General features: G+C 36.3%; 1 long non-coding RNA gene across 1 annotated transcript in view; it reads left to right on the top strand.

The window, feature by feature from the left end:
• The window catches only part of LOC309634831, a 213968-nt gene extending 209875 nt beyond the window's left edge, over nt 1–4093 (top strand). Inside the window, exon 3 of the long non-coding RNA XR_014248455.1 lies at nt 2217–4093. This is a non-coding gene — a long non-coding RNA (uncharacterized lncRNA). The remainder of the gene's footprint in view (nt 1–2216) is intronic.
• Nucleotides 4094–21177: the final 17084 nt, after the last annotated feature.

Below are 21177 nucleotides of genomic sequence, written 5' to 3' on the forward strand. Positions count from 1 at the left end.
AGCTGATCAATAATAACACCCAGAGTCTCAAAAATAAGAAGTTGTAGGAGGAATAGAGATTTTAGAGATTTCTTTAGATTTCTGGAAGTAATGTATTATAATGCCTTAGATGCATCAAGATGGCAACAAGTAAATTAACAGGTAAATCTCCCTTAGAAGGAACAAGAAGGTGAAATTTGTTTTGTTTAATTTTCCCTATGATGGCATACAATTTGAAAATGTGTGTGTGTGTGAGTGTGTGTGTGTGTGTGTGTGTGTGTGTGTGTGTGTGTGTTGTTGGGATCAAATGGAAAAGTTAAAACCATGTTGGAACAAAATAACTAAATGCTTTGCAGTCCCTCTGGGCTATCTGTGACTCTACTACCTTGACTCTGGCTACATACATACTAAAGATATGGAACTTATTGCTCAACTGCACCCAGATGCCGTTGGCAATGTGAAACAGCACAGCTCGTGTTCTGGGAGAAGTACATAAGACACAGTATGCCCAGCATTCACCAGTTTTAGGATAGAGGTAGACAAAGTATGCAGCAAGGCTTACTAAAACAGAGTTTATCTTAACTGATAAATAAAGAATCACTTTCAATTACATTGAGAAGTAGTTCAAATTAATGCTTCAACCTTCATGTTTTTGCATCTGGTGTTTTTAAGACTTAGATTCTTCACCAAGAGTTAAAAAGAAAAGAACTGCAAATTTGGATTCCCATCGTTTCTACAGAAAAGCCAATGGTGCTGCAGCTATTGCAATGCTGCTCAAAATGGGAAATAGAATACTACGGCAGTGAAGAGGAAGCTTTAAGTACTGCATTACATGGTAGCCAGAGTGTTCACTGATTTTGGCATGGTTCCTAAGCTTATGAAGCTTTGCTTTTGGTGGTACCCTTGCATAACCTGGCTGAAAAAACAATTTTACGCATTCTAGCTGAAGCACACATATATAATGCTGTTTTTCTTCAGTATTAAAGCTTATTCAGCATGGATGACTATGAAATAGGTGTTAGTGAGGATGCTTAGAAGTCCACTGTCATTTGGAACTAGACAGAAAAAGCAGATGCAAGAGAGCTTTGGGCCACAGGGGAAAAACTGTTTATGAGAAACAAAGTGCGAAGACTCTAATTCCAATATGGAAGGCATAGAGGTATAAAAAGTAGAAGCAAAGAAAGAACCAGTCATCTGCAAAACTTCTCTGGAAGGAGTGGAAGGGGAAGTAAGTTTGCTACTCAGATGCTTCAAACAGAGACCATTAGACTTCTAACCTTATATACGGCTTTTCCTTTTATGTAATATCATATTATTTCTATAACATTAAAGGTATTAGATCTCCCCTGAATTACAAAAATGCTCAGAAGCCATGGATTCAAATCATGCATATTAGTCTAATAATAGATTAGACTATGCATATTACTCTTAATATCATATAGATATGTGCAGGCGATACCACATGGATATTAATGTACAATGTTCAAATATAAAACGTACATTCTTTTATTTCAGTTCTTTTAATCTTTTTATTTTATATTGTTTTATAGCTTTTGCATTTTTAAAGGGAGATTTTAGTAAGATTCTTAGAATTATTTTAAATAATGGAGATATTGCAAATAACTATAGATATTACTATAATGTTACTTTACAGATGGTAAAATAAATTATTTTGCAGTAAAAGAAGTACTAAGATACTATACCTTTAGTTAAAAAAGCATTTACCAAGGCCATATGTGATGCATCTCATATGTATAATAAACCAACCCAGGTTTTAGAAATAAAAGGCATGTTTTCTTCCTTGGAATTCAGTCTTTCTCTCACATATTCATTTTTCCAATAGCAAGAAAATACCAAAATAAGAATTTATGTATTTATGTAAGTATGTGTATATTTATTTATGTTGACATGATTTCTTCAAATGGCTCCACAATCCTAAATTTGCTTTATTTTCTTTGCTTTTAATTTCATAACAGGTTTGAAAAGGGAAACAGATCCATGGGTAGAAGAACCAAAAAAATGTCATTCTACTTAATTTTGTATGTTAATAGGAAAAAATAAGCTGTTGCTGTTACTGGTTTTCTTCAGTGAGAGAGAAAGCAAGTACAATAACACCAAAGCATCTCACATAATGCCATATATCTAGTCATACTGGTTAAATGGTGTTTGGATTACACTGAATAAAACATGAATGTGTCATACTTGTATCCTTTCCTTTCTCTTATTTCTTCCTACAGATTCACTTCTTTGAGAACTCAAAGAGCTTGCTCAAAACTTCAATAGATTTTATTAACATATCATATCACTAGTCTTAGAGTATTTGGAGCCATGGATGACACAACTAGTATAGTTTGAGATTTTTCCTGGACAGATGTGACACACTAGTAAGTAGTAATGTGGCACTATCACGCTTATTTTAAGATGTATGAGCTGAATGACTACTGTTAAATTTTTTCTGCATTATAATTGAATATATTTTAATTATCAGATATACTTTACATAGAATTTAGAGGTTAATTTATTTAAATAGGTTTATTCTTTAAATATAATAGCATTTTAAAACGTCAAATGTGGTTTGAAAAGCAGCTTAGAGGTTTTGAGCTCAACATTTACAATTTTTCTCTGAAAGAATTATATGTCATTAAGCAGGGTTTCAGGGCAAACTGTTATTATCATTGAAAGAAAAAGACATAAAATACACAGTGGTCGTACAACTCAGGGTGTTAAAGATGAGGGTAGTGCTACATTACTTGACTAGATGTTTTTAAACGAACGGCATTCTCTATAAAACCTTATGTTTAAAGCTTTACTGGGAAATCTATTAAGGATGAAAACATAACCATTAGCTGTTTACCTGATGCTGTAGTGTTAGCAATTTGATTTGATTAGTATTAGAAGTTATCCAAAAGATAAATGGATCTTTTTTTCTTTTATGGGGATATCTAAAGATAGCTAGTATAGGCATGGGCCATCCATGAGTAGAGCCCTAAAATTTAAGCTTCATTAGCTTTTTAATAAATCTACCTTTAGCTGTCTTCATTTCCTCATCTAAATACTCTTTATAATCCATAGCAATCCATCTTTGTATCGGCTCACTGGACTGAATTGCTTATTATCAAACTTACTAGCAACTGATTTTTACCAAAACCACTGGTCGTATCTTCGGCCTCAGCTTTACCTCTCAGAATCTTTAATATGGCTCATCTCTCTTTCCTGATATAAATATCATCTTAACTTCACTTTTGTGCCTCCACAAAGTAACTAAATGATGATAAATAGTATTATGGAGTACTTAAGAAGAATTATGTTTATTTCTTAAAAAGTTGAACAGGTGTTATACTCTGGAGCTAATTTATCGAACTATAGAAAAAACAACAAAAGAAAGAGAATGTAATTAATAAAATTATATCTGCATGAATTTATACATACTTATCAAAATAAGTTTTGAATTAAAATGTTAAAAATATTTACTATTGATTGGCAGATTTCCATTTTTCCCCTTATTTATTCTGACTGTTTTCTTTTTATTTTATAATAAGCATGTATCATTTAAAAACTGAGACTAGGACTATGATGGTTGATTTTATGTGTCAGTTATACTGGGCCACAGGGTGCCCAGTCATTTGGTCAAATATTATTTTGTGATAAGTCTGTGAGGGTGTTTCTGGATGAGATGAACATTTGAACCCATAGACAGAGTAAAGGAGGTTGCCCTCCCTAATGTGGGTGGGCCTTATCTAATCAACTGAAAACCTGAATTGAACAAAAATGTTGTTCATTTTTGAACAAACTAAGAGGGAACTCCTGCTGCCTGACTGCACTGAGCCTCCTGACTACATTTGTGAGGGCATTGCTCTCTCCCTGCCTTCAGATTCCCGCTGTGAAACCCTGGCTCTTCTTGGTTCTTGAGCCTGCCAGCTTGCAGACCAGAATTACAGCATTGGCTCTACTGGTACTCGGGCCTTCAGACCCAGAGAAACTATAATCGATACAAAGACCTTTTCATTTTGAAGACAGTGAAACTAAATAAAGACAATAATAGCAAGTTAACAAAATAAAAATAATTAAAAGCATTTTATTATAGTTCTGATTTTTCTTCATTTAAAATTCAGTTACTATTTTATTTTATTTTTTTATTATATTTTTTTATTGTTCTTTTTTTTTTTAAACAACTTTATTGAAGTATAATTGCCTTACAATGGTGTGTTAGCTTCTGCTTTATAACAAAGTGAATCAGTTATACATATACAATATGTTCCCATATCTCTTCCCTCTTGCATCTCCCTCCCTCCCACCCTCCCTATTCCACCCCCCTAGGTGGTCACAAAGCACCGAGCTGATCTCCCTGTGCTATGCGGCTGCTTCCCACTAGCTATCTATTTTACATTTGGTAGTGTATATATGTCCATGACACTCTCTCACCCTGTCACATCTCACCCCACCCCCTCCCCATATCCTCAAGTCCATTCTCTAGTAGGTCTGTGTCTTTATTCCCGTCTTGCCACTAGGTTCTGCATGGCCTTTTTTTTTTTTTTCCTTAGATTCCGTATATATGTGTTAGCATACTGTATTTGTTTTTCTCTTTCTGACTTACTTCACTCTGTATGACAGACTCTAACTCCATCCACCTCATTACAAATACCTCCATTTCATTTCTTTTTATGGCTGAGTAATATTCCATTGTATATATGTGCCACATCTTCTTTATCCATTCATCTGTCGATGGACATTTAGGTTGCTTCCATGTCCTGGCTATTGTAAATAGAGCTGCAATGAACATTTTGGTACATGACTCTTTTTATTTATTTTATTTTATTTTTGGCTGTGTTGGGTCTTCGGTTCATGCGAGGGCTTTCTCTAGTTGAGGCAAGTGGGGGCCACTCTTCATCGCGGTGCAGGGACCGCTCTTCATCGCGGTGCGCGGGCCTTTCACTAACGCGGCCCCTCCGGTCGCGGGGCGCAGGCTCAGTAGTTGTGGCTCACGGGCCCAGCTGCTCCGTGGCATGTGGGATCTTCCCAGACCAGGGCTCGAACCCGTGTCCCCTGCATTAGCAGGCAGATTCTCAACCACTGCGCCACCAGGGAAGCCCTACATGACTCTTTTTGAACTATGGTTTTCTCAGGGTATATGCCCAGTAGTGGGATTGCTGGGTCGTATGGTAGTTCTATTTGTAGTTTTTTAAGGAACCTCCATACTGTTCTCCATAGTGGCTGTATCAATTTACATTCCCACCAACAGTGCGAGAGTGTTCCCTTTTCTCCACACCCTCTCCAGCATTTATTGTTTCTAGATTTTTTGATGATGGCCATTCTGACCAGTGTGAGATGATATCTCATTGTAGTTTTGATTTGCATTTCTCTAATGATTAATGATGTTGAGCATTCTTTCATGTGTCTGTTGGCAATCTGTATATCTTCTTTGGAGAAATGTCTATTTAGGTCTTCTGCCCATTTTTGGATTGGGTTGTTCGTTTTTTTGTTATTGAGCTGCATGAGCTGCTTGTAAATCTTGGAGATTAATCCTTTGTCAGTTGCTTCATTTGCAAATATTTTCTCCCATTCTGATGGTTGTCTTTTGGTCTTGTTTATGGTTTCCTTTGCTGTGCAAAAGCTTTTAAGTTTCATTAGGTCCCATTTGTTTATTTGTGTTCTTATTTCCATTTCTCTGGGAGCTGGGTCAAAAAGAATCTTGCTGTGATGTATGTCATAGAGTGTTCTGCCTATGTTTTCCTCTAAGAGTTTGATAGTGTCTGCCCTTACACGTAGGTCTTTAATCCATTTTGAGTTTATTTTTGTGCATGGTGTCAGGGAGTGTTCTAATTTCATACTTTTACATGTAGCTGTCCAATTTTCCCAGCACCACTTATTGAAGAGGCTGTCTTTTCTCCACCGTATGTGCTTGCCTCCTTTATCAAAGATAAGGTGACCATATGTGTGTGGGTTTATCTCTGGGCTTTCTATCCTGTTCCATTGATCTATATTTCTGTTTTTGTGCCAGTACCAAACTGTCTTGATTACTGAAGCTTTGTAATATAGTCTGAAGTCAGGGAGCCTGATTCCCCCAGCTCCATTTTTCGTTCTCAAGATTGCTTTGGCTATTCGGGGTCTTTTGTGTTTCCATACAAATTGTGCAATTTTTTGTTCTAGTTCTGTGAAAAATGCCAGTGGTAGTTTGAGAGGGATTGCATTGAATCTGTAGATTGCTTTGGGTAGAAGAGTCATTTTTACAATGTTGATTCTTCCAATCCAGGAACATGGTATATCTCTCCATCTATTTGTATCATCTTTAATTTCTTTCATCAGTGTCTTATAATTTTCTGCATACAGGTCTTTTGTCTCCTTAGGTAGGTTTATTCCTAGATATTTTATTCTTTTTGTTGCAATGGTAAACGGGAGTGTGTTCTTAATTTCACTTTCAGATTTTTCGTCATTAGTGTATAGAAATGCAAGAGATTTCTGTGCATTAATTTTGTATCCTGCTACTTTACCAAATTCATTGATTAGCTCTAGGAGTTTTCTGGTAGCATCTTTAGGATTCTCTGTGTATAGTATCATGTCATCTGCAAATAGTGACAGCTTTACTTCTTCTTTTCCGATTTGGATTCCTTTTATTTCTTTGTCTTCTCTGATTGCTGTGGCTAACACTTCCAAAACTATGTTGAATAATAGTGGTGAGAGTGGGCAACCTTGTCTTGTTCCTGATCTTAGTGGAAATGGTTTCAGTTTTTCACCATTGAGGACAATGTTGGCTGTGGGTTTGTCATATATGGCCTTTATTATGTTGAGGAAAGTTCCCTCTATGCCTACTTTCTGCAGGGCTTTTATCATAAATGGGTGTTGAATTTTGTCGAAAGCTTTCTCTGCATCTATTGAGATGATCATATGGTTTTTCTCCTTCAATTTGTTAATATGGTGTATCACATTGATTGATTTGCGTATATTGAAGAATCCTTGCATTCCTGGGATAAACCCCACTTGATCATGGTGTATGATCCTTTTAATGTGCTGTTGGATTCTGTTTGCTAGTATTTTGTTGAGGATTTTTGCATCTATGTTCATCAGTGATATTGGCCTGTAGTTTTCTTTCTTTGTGACATCTTTGTCTGGTTTTGGTATCAGGGTGATGGTGGCCTCGTAGAATGAGTTTGGGAGTGTTCCTCCCTCTGCAATATTTTGGAAGAGTTTGAGAAGGATAGGTGTTAGCTCTTCTCTAAATGTTTGATAGAATTCACCTGTGAAGCCATCTGGTCCTGGGCTTTTGTTTGTTGGAAGGTTTTTAATCACAGTTTCAATTTCAGTGCTTGTGATTGGTCTGTTCATATTTTCTATTTCTTCCTGGTTCAGTCTCGGCAGTTTGTGCATTTCTAAGAATCTGTCCATTTCTTCCAGGTTGTCCATTTTATTGGCATAGAGTTGCTTGTAGTAATCTCTCATTATCTTTTGTATTTCTGCAGTGTCAGTGGTTACTCCTCCTTTTTCATTTCTAATTCTATTGATTTGAGTCTTCTCCCTTTTTCTCTTGATGAGTCTGGCTAATGGTTTATCAATTTTGTTTATCTTCTCAAAGAACCAGCTTTTAGTTTCATTGATTTTTGCTATTGTTTCCTTCATTTCTTTTTCATTTATTTCTGACCTGATCTTTATGATTTCTTTCCTTCTGCTAGCTTTGTGGTTTTTTTGTTCTTCTTTCTCTAATTGCTTTGGTTGCAAGGCTAGGTTGTTTATTCGAGATGTTTCCTGTTTCTTGAGGTAGGCTTGTATTGCTATAAACTTCCCTCTTAGCACTGCTTTTGCTGCGTCCCATAGGTTTTGGGTCGTCGTATCTCCATTGTCATTTGCTTCTAGGTATTTTTTGATTTCCCCTTTGATTTCTTCAGTGATCACTTCGTTATTAAGTAGTGTATTGTGTAGCCTCCATGTGTTTGTATTTTTTACACATCTTTTCCTGTAATTGATATCTAGTCTCATAGCGTTGTGGTCGGAAAAGATACTTGATACGATTTCAATTTTCTTAAATTTACCAAGGCTTGATTTGTGACCCAAGATATGATCTCTCCTGGAGAATGTTCCATGCGCACTTGAGAAAAATGTGTATTCTCTTGTTTTTGGGTGGAATGTCCTATAAATATCAATTAAGTCCATCTTGTTTAATGTATCATTTAAAGCTTGTGTTTCCTTATTTATTTTCATTTTGGATGATCTGTCCATTGGTGAAAGTGGGGTGTTAAAGTCCCCTACTATGATTGTGTTGCTGTCGATTTCCCCTTTTATGGCTGTTAGTATTTGCCTTATGTATTGAAGTGCTCCTATGTTGGGTGCATAAATATTTACAATTGTTATACCTTCCTCTTGGATCGATCCCTTGATCATTATATAGTGTCCTTCTTTGTCTCTTATAATATTCTTTATTTTAAAGTCTATTTTGTCTGATATGAGAATTGCTACTCCAGCTTTCTTTTGATTTCCATTTGCATGGAATATCTTGTTCCATCCCCTCACTTTCAGTCTGTATGTGTCTCTAGGTCTGAAGTGGGTCTCTTGTAGACAGCATATATATGGGTCTTGTTTTTGTATCCATTCAGCCAGTCTGTGTCTTTTGGTGGGAGCATTTAATCCATTTACATTCAAGGTAATTATCGATATGTATGTTCCTATTCCCATTTTCGTAAATGTTTTGGGTTTGTTATTGTAGGTGTTTTCCTTCTCTTGTGTTTCTTGCCTAGAGAAGTTCCTTTAGCATTTGTTGTAAAGCTGGTTTGGTGGTGCTGAACTCTCTCAGCTTTTGCTTGTCTGTAAAGATTTTAATTTCTCCATCACATCTGAATGAGATCCTTGCTGGGTAGAGTAATCTTGGTTGTAGGTTTTTCTCCTTCATCACTTTAAGTATATCCTGCCACTCCCTTCTGGCTTGCAGAGTTTCTGCTGAAAGATCAGCTGTTAACCTTATGGGGATTCCTTTGTGTGTTATTTGTTGTTTTTCCCTTGCTGCTTTTAATATGTTTTCTTTATATTTAATTTTTGACAGTTTGATTAATATGTGTCCTGGCGTGTTTCTCCTTGGGTTTATCCTGTATGGGACTCTCTGTGCTTCCTGGACTTGATTAACTATTTCCTTTCCCATATTAGGGAAGTTTTCAACTATAATCTCTTCAAATATTTTCTCAGTCCCTTTCTTTTTCTCTTCTTCTTCTGGGACCCCTATAATTCGAATGTTAGTGCGTTTAATGTTGTCCCAGAGGTCTCTGAGACTGTCCTCAGTTCTTTTCATTCTTTTTTCTTTATCCTGCTCTGCAGTAGTTATTTCCACCATTTTATCTTCCAGGTCACTTATCCTTTCTTCTGCCTCAGTTATTCTGCTATTGATCCCATCTAGAGTATTTTTAATTTCATTTATTGTGTTTTTCATCATTGCTTGGTTCCTCTTTAGTTCTTCTCCGTCCTTGTTAAATGTTTCCTGCATTTTGTCTATTCTATTTCCAAGATTTTGGATCATCCTTACTATCATTATTCTGAATTCTTTTTCAGGTAGACTACCTATTTCCTCTTCATTTGTTAAGTCTAGTGTGTTTTGACCCTGCTCCTTCATCTGCTGTGTGTTTTTCTGTCGTCTCATTTTGCTTATCTTACTGTGTTTGGGGTCTCCTTTTCACAGGCTGCAGGTTCGTAGTTCCCGTTGTTTTTGGTATCTGTCCCCAGTGGGTAAGGTTGGTTCAGTGGGTTGTGTAGGCTTCCTGGTGGAGGGAACTAGTGCCTATGTTCTGGTGGATGAGGCTGGATCTTGTCTTTCTGGTGGGCACGTCCACGTCTGGTGGTGTGTTTTGGGGTGTCTGTGGCCTTATGATTTTAGGCAGCCTCCCTGCTAATGGATGGGGCTGTGTTCCTGTCTTGCTAGTTGTTTGGCATAGGGTGTCCAGCACTGTAGCTTGCTGGTCGTTGAGTGAAGCTGGTTCTTGATGTTGAGATGGAGATCTCTGAGAGATTTTTGCCGTTTGGTATTACGTGGAGCTGGTAGGTCTCTTGTGGACCAGTGTCCTGAAGTTGGCTCTCCCACCTCAGAGGCACAGCCCTGATGCCTGGCTGGAGCACCAAGAGCCTTTCATCCACACAGCTCAGAATATAGGGGAGAAAAAAATAGAAAGAAAGAGGATAAAATAAAATAAAATAAAGCTATTATAATAAAAAATAAGAAAAAAAATTATTAAGAGTAAATGTATTCAGAAAAATTTTTTTTTTAATTTTTAAAAATAGATTTATTAATTTTTTATAGTAAAAAATAAGATAAAAAAGTATTAAGAAAAAAATTTATTAAGAAAAAAAATTTTAATTTTTTAAAATAAATATGCAAAAACTTATTAAAAAATTTTTTAATTTCTAAAAATAGAAAATACAGAAAAATTATTAAGAAAACATATATTAGGAAAAAAAAATTTTTTTAAGTAAAAAAAAAAAATCGGACGGACCTATCCCTAGGACTAATGGTGAAAGCAAAGCTATACAGACAAAAATCTCACCCAGGAGCATACACATATACACTCACAAAAAAAGGAAAAGGGGAAAAATTAATATATCCTGCTCCTAAAGTCCACCTCTTGAATTTCGGATGATTCGTTGTCTATTCAGGTATTCAACAGATGCAGGCACATCAAGTTGTTTGTGGAGCTTTAATCCGCTGCTTCTGAGGCTGCTGGGAGAGATTTCCCTTTCTCTTCTTTGTTCGTACAGCTCCCGGGGTTCAGCTTTGGAATTGGACCCGCCTCTGCGTGTAGGTCGCCTGAGGGCGTCCTTTCCCTGCCCAGACAGAATGGGGTTAAAGGAGCAGCTGCTTCGGGGGCTCTGGCTCACTCAGCCCACGGGGAGGGAGCGGTACAGAGGATGCGGGGCGAGCCTGCGGCGGCAGAGGCCATCGTGATGTTGCAGCAGCCTGAGGCACACCGTGCGTTCTCCTGGGGAAGTTGTCCCCGGATCACGGGAGCCTGGCAGTGGCGAGCTGCACTGGCTCCTGCGAGGGGCGGTGTGGAGAGTGACCTGTGCTCGCACACAGGCTTCTTGGTGGCGGCAGCAGCAGCCTTAGCATCTCCTACCAGTCTCTGGGGTCCGCGCTGTTAGCCGCGGCTTGCGCCCGCCTCTGGGGTCTGCACTGATAGCTGCGGCCCGCGCCCGTCTCTGGAGCTCGTTTAGGCGGCGCTCTGAATCCCCTCTCCTTGCGCCCCGCGAAACAAAGAGGCAAGAAAAAGTCTCTTGCCTCTTCGGCACCTGCAGACTTTTTCCCGGACTCCCTCCCGGCTAGCACCGAAGCCCGAGCCTCAGCTCCCAGCCCCCGCCCGCCCCGGCGGGTGAGCAGACAAGCCTCTCAGGCTGGTGAGTGCTGCTCGGCACCGATCCTCCGTGTGGGAACCTCTCTGTTTTTCCCTCCGCACCCCTGTGGCTGTGCTCTTCTCCGTGGCTCCGAAGCTTCCCCCCTCCGCCACCCGCAGTCTCTGCCCGCGAAGGGCCTTCCTAGTGTGTGGAAACCTTTCCTCCTTGACGGTTCCCTCCCACTGGTGCAGGTCCCGTCCCTATTCTTTTGTCTCTGTTATTTCTTTTTTCTTTTACCCTACCCAAGTACGTGGGGATTTTCTTGCCTTTTGGGAGGTCTGACGTCTTCTGCCAGCGTTCAGTGGGTGTTCTGTAGGAGCAGTTCCACGTGTGGATGTATTTCTACTGTATCTGTGGGAAGGAAGGTGATCTCCGCGTCTTACTCTTCCGCCATCTTGCCCCTCTTATTCCAGTTACTATTTCATTAAAGATGTAAAACTTTACATACTATTTTGAAATTCACTTTTTAAAAATCTCCTCAATATTAGTCCTCTTTCTTCTATCATGAATTTGTAGCCCTTCCAGAGCCTTTTGAGGCCATACTTCTGTAAGTATGAGGCCACTCTTTTTCATGTATTTTAATCTGAGTAATTTATTTAAGTTATGTGCTACAAAACTTGCTTTTATACTTATTGTAATTTTGAAATCTATAATTTTAAATATAAATCAAGTTTTTCATTTTAGTTGCTATTTTTTATTTCTATCATATGAATACACTTTTTTTTTTGGTGATAGCAGTTTGGATTATTTTTCAGGTAAAGGATAATTGCTTTATCAGAAGCTATGCTGATATTTAGTTTGCCATTTCAATTCTTAGAGAAGTACTTATGCCAGTGTACATTTCTACCATCTATGCATGAGAGTCACTGTTTCTACACAGCTTCCCATCAACTAATAGTTTCAGATCTTATTTTTGCTAATATTAAAATAAATGAATTATTATTTCTTTTCATTTTCTATTTTTATTTATATTATGTTCCATCACAGTAAGTTGAAATTCTGATTATATCTGCCTTTACTACCATGGTAAACAGCAGCACAGGATGTTTCAACATGAAAAACAGGATTTTGCTAAAAAATGAATATAGTATCTCGGATCCAGGTATTTACCCAGCCAAGTGGAGACTAATCAAACCCATAAATCTGGCCAGACAAAAAATTAAAACTGGAAAGCAGTTACTTTGAGTAACATAGAAAAACCAAATAGGGTATGGTATCTAGAACACTGAAGCTATCTCCTTTTTTTATTCTGCATCCCTTTACTGCACCCTTTAACCCTTCTTTTGTAATGCTACCAGTACTCCCCAAATAATGCCATCCGTCTCAAACCTTCATGCCAATGTGCAGAATATTGTAGCTGCCTACGAAACCTCAGGTCTTGAAGACTCAACCCAAGCTTACTGCCTCATTAAAGTCTTCCTTGAGTATACTAATGGACTTCCATTATGCATTCTTCATTCTCTTTCATAACATTTATCATATGGTAGTCAATCATAAATTCCCTTGTTTTCACTTTTCTAGAATACTTTGAGCTCTTAACTCTTTAACAGCAGGGGCTGTTTATTCGTTTCTATATCATATCTATTAAGTACGTTTCTTTGAATGAATAAGTAGCAGTAGGAAATTAAAATCTAAAATCTGGGAGATGAGAGTTGAAAAATGGGTACTGGTAGGTAAGACTGAAGTAGAATTTGAGACTAAGACAGAAGTTATTTTTCTTCGCAAAAATATTTCTGATAATTCTGAATTAATGAGATAATAACCAAATGTAATAAATAGTCAAATCTCCAAATCATATATTTACATTTTAATTAAACTGAATTATCTTAAAATGTGATAAAATGCATGCAGGTTTTATCTCTTAAATCTAGGGAGCAATTTTTATTACATAGAAGTCTGTTCATATAGTTATATTGGACTTCTTAATGTAGTGCAGTGACTGGCTTTGAACTTTATTCAACATCTGTGTTCATGGTTATGCATAAAATTATTTGGAATTCACTTAAAAATAAATCCCTAAAGTATATATAAATACTCTAACGTTGGAAATCCTACAATCAGTCTAACTTTAATATCTCTGACATGTATTTTAAGGTATGCTATGGATTGAATTGTGACCCCTAATACATATATATATATTATATATATATATATATATATATATATATATATATATATATATATATATATTTGGAGGGTAGAACTTGCAAATAATGGAACTGCATATTTAGCTGAGATTTCTAAGCAAAGTGTTGAAGGAATGGATGATTCCTTCTGACTGCATATAGTAAAAGGTAAGAGGAGAGAAACGAATTGAAAAAGGAATTGTTAAACAAAAAGGAACCAGAACTTAAAGACTGGGAAAATTCTTAGCCTGTCCACATTTCAGAAGATGAGAAAATGTGTTCTGAAGAGAACACCAAGGATGTTGCTGGACTATCACTCAATAAAGAGCCTACAGGTTTATACAAGCAGAAACACTGACAGTTTGAACTGAAGGGGATTCACTTGCGATAAAATGAAGAAAGGCTGTTGTAGTGCTTGGATCTGCAGGACAGGACCTTAGAGCTATTCAGATGCAAATAGCAGCTGTAATGGCAATCAGAGCTAAGACAAAGTAGTATGCATTATTTGGAAATATAATGTAATTTATTACCTCCTATCTCTATTTCAACAACATATGTTGATAGAAGTTTATTAGCTTTCTATTGCTGCTGTAATAAATTACCACAAACTTGATGGGTTTAAACAACACAATTTATTCTCTTACAATTCTGGAGGCCGGAAGTTTAAATGGGTTTCACTGGACCAAAAGCAAGATGTTAACAGGGTTGCATTCTTTCTGGAGTCTTTAAGGAAGAATCTGTCTCCTTGCCTTTTCCAGACTCTAGTGGCCCCACTGGTATTCCCTGGCATGGGGCTCCTTCCTCCATCCTCAAAGCCAGAGGCATAGCATCATCTCTCTCTGACAATGCTCTGTTTCCGTTATATGGACTTCTTCTCTACTACATTTAAATCTTCCTCTGTTTCCCTCTTTTAAGAACACTTATGATTACATTCTCGGCCCAATCAGATAATATTCCCATTATCTTAATAATATCTGTAAAGTACCTTCCCCAAATTCTGTGGATTATGACCTGTGTATCTTTGGGGGCCTTTATTAAGCCTGCTACAAAAGGTTATAATATTTGCAGGGAACTGAAATGTGGGTTGGGAAGCAAAAATATATAACACAGTAATTACTGCTGCTCTCCCAAATCATATAAACTGATTTGAAATAGATAAAATACTAGAAACAAATAACCAAGAAACAACCTACAAGAGATCACATTCTTATTTGCAGTGAATGTGTACTGACCTACTTACTTTGGTCTATTTAAGGTCATTACATATATTCCTCAGAAATATCTGTAAGGCTTAGTGTAGGATGGTGAAATGTTTTACTGCTGACTATCTAAACAGTACTAACTGTATAGCTTTAACTCTATTAAAATCTGTAAACTTAAATAACTAAAATAATAGGCTGGCACTGAAATATTTTAAAAGTTACTAAGATGACTTTCAATGCTCACTGTACTTTTGTATTACCCCATAATATCAATATATTTACCGACAACATAAAATTAATAATTAATTGTCAAGTCAAAGACAAAACCTTGTAATGTTCTGTGACTATTTAAAGTGATTCACTGTAACTAATTAAAGTCTGGTAAATATTTATCTATTTCTTTTGAACAGATAAAATTGTGTATTTGTTCTGATAAAAAATTTATTCAAATTATCTTTTGGACATCCATGTACATAAAGAATAAATCCATTATGTTAGAGCCCTGCATTTCATTAAAAACAACTTTACATTAATGTGACAAAATAAGAAGTGTCATAAACTGAATACTAACCATCTTTAGTACAAATAAGTACTGTAAATGGACTTATTTTAGTTTATTATGTTACTTATCTTTGTTTTTCCTCTTTCTATGGCTTAAACTTAACTGTTACCTTCAGGACCTTTGACAGCATTGGGAAAATTGCAATCTTTAACTTTTAAGTAATGCAGTTTATTTAAATGAATATACATATGTTTTCACAAGGCAAAGAAACTCATGGGATTGCTTGATGAAAAAATATGATTTATGACGTGACCACATTTTCCCCCCAATTCAAAATAGCTAGATGTTATCACTATTAATTTATTTATATAATCAAACTTTTGGCATATGTGATGCCAACTTACTAATGCATGGCCAGTTCTTTAAACTATAATTATTAACGAAAAGGAAGCACTTGCAGGGAATTGTCAAACTTCTAATCAGATAAAGAACAAAAAACAAAAGGACTGTGAAACATGGGAACAAGTAAACTGAATGTAAAAAGCCTTCCTTCCCATCATACCCATCTTCAAAACACTTGCCAGTTTTAACCCAGGAGAACATATGTGAACAGAGAATTTGTTGAGATCTCTGTGGAGAGAACTGATAGGGGGTTGTATCACCTCAAACCAGTTAGAATGGGCATCATCTGAAAATCTACAAACAACAAGTGCTGGAGAGGGTGTGGAGAAAAGGGAACCCTCTTGCACTGTTGGTGGGAATGTAAATTGATACAGCCACTATGGAGAACAGTATGGAGGTTCCTTAAAAAACTAAAAATAGAATTACCATATGACCCAGCGATCCCAGTACTGGGCATATACCCAGAGAAAACCATACTTCGAAAGGACACATGCACCCCAATGTTCACTGCAGCGCTATTTACAATAGCCAGGTCATGGAAGCAACCTAAATGCCCATCGACAGATGAATGGATAAAGAAGATGTGGTACATATATAGAATGGAATATTACTCAGTCATAAAAAAGAACGAAATCGGGTCATTTGTAGAGACATGGATGGATCTAGAGACTGTCATACAGAGTGAAGTGAGTCAGAAAGAGAAAAACAAATATCGTATATTAATGCACATATGTGGAACCTAGAAAAATGGTACAGATCAACCGGTTTGCAGGGCAGAAATAGAGACACAGATGTAGAGAACAAATGTATAGACATCAAGGGGGGGAAAATGTTGGGGGTGGTGGTGGTGGTGGGATGAAGTGGGAGATTGGGATTGATATATATACAATAATATGTATAATAAAGTAGATAACTAATAAGAACCTGCTGTGTAAAAAATAAATAAAATTAAATTAAAAAAAAAAAACAACTGATAGGGGCTCCCTTCCATGTGGGCTAAGGTATTCATGTAGAAGAGCCATAGAACCCAGAAGCAAGAGCTGGTGTCCCAGGAAGGGTTGATATTTAGGGACCACTAGTCACTCAGAGGAAGATTAAGTAGCACCTTGATAGTCCTTTTGGACTTTGATGTCCGAAAGATCTGATCGGTGCTGAATGTGTGGCCTGAGTCTTTCCTGCCCTAATGTTGGAATTGCGGAGGGAATCAGGAGTGAAATATGATCAAAAATTTAAAAAAAAATTCTTCCAATGCAGAAAAGATCTTAACTTCAAGTACACCTCCCCTCCCCTCTTAATAAGTCTAAATTAACCCTTAGCAAAATTGTGACCCCAGGCTTAATGTTTATGCCTCCATAACCACAATGAACACAATTTAAATTTTCCCAGACCTTCAATAAATTGAACACTGAACAATGTTCGGAACAAAACTGAACTCTGGATTTCCCAAGTCTATCCCATTAATACTTTAAGCAACTGGTTGCTTGAGGAACACTCACCTTGACCTTTTCCATATACAACATTTTAAATAAAGCTTGAATTAATGGTTTTGGTTGAATTTTCTCTTTCTGCCCAGGAGAAGCCCTTCACAAACCTAATAGCTTGTCTTTACGCCACAGCTTCATAGTAGGAGCAGAAATCCTTTATTCCTCTCACGATCTACAGCAGTCCTAGTCTTATGAGTGCCCAACCAAGATGTGTGTACTCCATCAAGCTAAAAGAGATAAATAATGGCTACAGAGATCAAATGAATTTTGCAATGCAAAACCAATGACAGAATTTTTGCATGAAAAAGGTGGGTACATATACATTTCACTTATGAAGATTTATATGCAGGGGGAAAAAAAGTCCTGAAAGTTAGGAGCATATGTTCAATTTTTTTTTAAATCAGTAATTTAACCAAAAATAAACATGTACACTGTTAAAACTAGAATTAATTATCTGAAATAGGAAATTTTACTACAAAGCTACAGTAATCAAAACAGTATGGCACTGGCACAAAAACAGACACATAAATCAATGGACCAGAAATGAACCTATACTTATATGAACAATTAATCTATGACAATGGAGGCAATAATATATAATGGAGAAAAGACAGTCTCTTCAATAAATGGTGTTGGGAAAGCTGAACAGCTACAATCAAAAGAAGCTGGACTACTTTCTGACACCATTTACAAAAATAAATTCAAAATGGACTAAAGACTTAAATAAAGACTGGAAATCACAAAACTTCTAGAAGACAACACAGGTGGTGCCCTTTGACATCAGTCTAAGCAATACATTTTTTGGCTATCTCCTCAGGCAAAGGAACCAAAGAAAAAATAAACAAATGGGACTACATCAAACTAAAAAGCTTTTGAACAGGTAAGGAACTATCAACAAAATGAAAACACTGCCTACTGAATGGGAGAAGATATTTGCAAATGATATATCTGATATACTCAACATCAAAAAGAAACCCAATTAAAAAATGGAAAGAGGACCTGAATAGACATTATTCCAAAGAAGATATACAGATGGTCAATAGGCACATGAAAAGATGCTCAACATCATGAATCATCAGGGAAATGCAAATCAAAATCAGTGAAATACACCTCACACCTGTCAGAATGGCTATTATAAAAAAGACAACAAATAACAAATGTTGGGGGGGATGTGGAGAAAAGGGAACCCTCCTGCACTGCTGGTGGGACTGTAAACTGGTGCAGCCACTGTGGAAAACAGTATGGAGGTTCCTCAAAAAATTAAAAATAGAACTACCTTATGATCCAGCGATTCCACTCCTGGGAATTTCAAAAAAACCCAAAAATGCTAATTAGAAAAGATATATTTACCCCTATGTTTATTGCAGCATTTTTTACAATAGCCAAGATATGGAAACAACCTAAGTGCCCATTGATACACAAATGGATAAAGAAGATGTGATATGTGTGTGTGTGTGTGTGTGTATATATATATATATATATATATATATATATATATATATATATATATATATATATATATATATATATATATATATATATATATACACACATACACAATGGAATGTCCCTCAGCCATAAAAAAAGAATGAAATCTTGTCATTTGCAACAACATGGATGGACCTAGAGAGTATTATGCTAAGTGAAATAAGTCAGACAGAGAAAGACAAATACTGTATGATTTCACTTACATGTAGAGTCTAAACAACAAAACAAATGAACAAACATAACAAAAAAGAGACAGTCATAGATAGAACAAATAAGTGGTTGCCAGAGGGGAAGGGCATGGGGTGAGGATAGAAACAGGTGAGGAGGTTAAGAGGTATAAACTTCCAGTTACAAAATAAATGTCACAGGTATGAACTGTATAGTGTTGGGAATATAGTTGACAATTATTTAATGTCTTTGGATGGTGACAGAAGGTAACTAGACTTATCATGGTGATCATTCGGAAAAGTATAGAAAAATCTAATCACTGTACTGTGTACCAGGAACTAACATAGTGTTGTAGGTCAAGCTTGTTTCAAAAACAAACAGAGTCAAATAAAAAAGATTAGATTTGTAGTTACTAGAGGTGGGAGGTGGGGGAAGGGGTATTGGATGATGGTGGTCAAAACGTGGAAACTTTCAGTTATAAAATAAATAAGTGCTAAGGCTGTGATGTAAAACATGATAAATAAAATGTAACTACAGTACCTTACATATGAAAGTTGCTAAGAGAGTAAATCCTGAGTTCTCATCATAAGGAAAAAAATTGTTTCTGTTTCTTTAATGCCGTATCTGTATGAGATGATGGATGTTCACTACACTTAGTATGGTAATCATTTCATGATGTATATAAGTTAAATTCTATACACCTTAAACTTACACAATGCTGTATGTCAATTATATCTCATTAAAATCAGAAGAAAAAAATCAATGAAATAGGACATTTTAAATTAATCTCAAAAAGCAAAAAAAAAAAAAAAAAAGAAAATTAGAAGAAAAGGGGATAGCAATGTGGCCAATAAATCTAAGAAATCTCACTTGTGAAAAATAAGGTTTTTAAAAGGAAAAAATGGACAGACTAAAGGTGAGGAAAAAAATAAATACTGGATGAAATATTCCTGAGGGGAGGACAGATTTGTGTTTGGGAAATTAAATTTATACAGTCATAAGCTGTATTTTTAAGAACAAATATTTTATTTAGGCATTTTCTGGTTAAAATTCTTTATTTCTAAGGAAAAAATAAACCTTATAAGCCTTATGCAAGAAGAAAATCTTTTTGTACAATAAGAAAAAAGATACGATTGCACTTCTCATCTTCAATCCATGCAAGCTAGATGAAAATATAGTAGAATCTACACACTATTGAGAACAATGACTGCAACCCCAGAATCCTATATCCAGTCAAGATATCATATGTCTATCAGAGTAAATGAAAGATAAATGTGATCATCAAAAAGACAAAGAATAGCTGACCCAAGTAATTCATCTGAAGGAAATACTAAAAAAAAAAAAAAAAGACTAATAAATAAATCGCAGCAAAAGCATAGAGATGAACGAACAGAAGTAAGAGTTCACTTAGTTCCAAATGGAGAAGAGACACTTAGTCAGCAGGGACTGAGTTAAAAATATTTTCAAGACTTGAGAGAATGAAAGGAAAGGACAATGTAGTAAGTAATACAGATTTACGAATCTTCAGGGACTCTTTCAAGACCAGCTCATTACCTCAATCATGATTTATCTCCATGTAACTAAGGGAAGTTTAGTCCCTCAATTTGAAATTACCCTAGACTCTTCTATGCCTGACAGACTAGTCCAAACTGCCCCTAACACTAACCCCACCTTTCGGTCCCTTTTTTTCTGCCTCAGTCTTGACCACTTAGATCCTTGGATAACTGACTGTTGACTTTGTTTTTTTGGTTTTTTTTTGTTTGTTTTCGGGAGGAAAACTGATCACCATTCATAAGATCTAGCAATATTGCCTCAACCAAATAATCACACATGATCTAATATTTATGGTTATTCCCAAATTGAGTTATTCAGGCTTAAATACCACAGTAAGTCCAGTTTGAGCTTCTCCAAACTCAATTTTCAATTTCTTCTCATCAAATGTTTAAAAGAATCTTAGAATCCATTTTGTCACACCTGATCACCTGTGTTCTTGAATGGCATAAGTGGTTGGTAGTCAATTAGCCCATTGTTTGACAAAATCCTTAGTGAAGCCCTATGCATTGCAAAAGGTGCTAAAAGACAGGACTTAACATTAAGTGATGCCCTGAACCGAATACATGCCGGAGAACATAGTACCCTATATATTTTATGAGACCATCATTCTTTAGACAAGCATTAAAATAAGTCAAGAATACAGGGTACATTCAACCTGTCATGTTTTGAATCAGAAACACCTAAAGAGTGATGCCTAAGCCAGAAGCTGGGAAAAATAACACTGTTAGAACTGGTAAAACTCCTCAGATGATTAGGGATTCAATTTTCTACAAAGAAAAATACATTTGAATTCAGTCTGCTTCTTTCCTCAAGAGTTCATTTTTAAAATTTCTTTTTGATGCATAGTAACATTAATCTCCTATAGAGAAAAAAAATGCTTGTAGCATAATTTGAACACTAAACTATTAGTATCGGTA

The sequence above is a fragment of the Balaenoptera borealis genome (assembly GCF_965194805.1).
Source record: "Balaenoptera borealis genome assembly, chromosome: 9".
Classification (NCBI taxonomy): domain Eukaryota; kingdom Metazoa; phylum Chordata; class Mammalia; order Artiodactyla; family Balaenopteridae; genus Balaenoptera; species Balaenoptera borealis.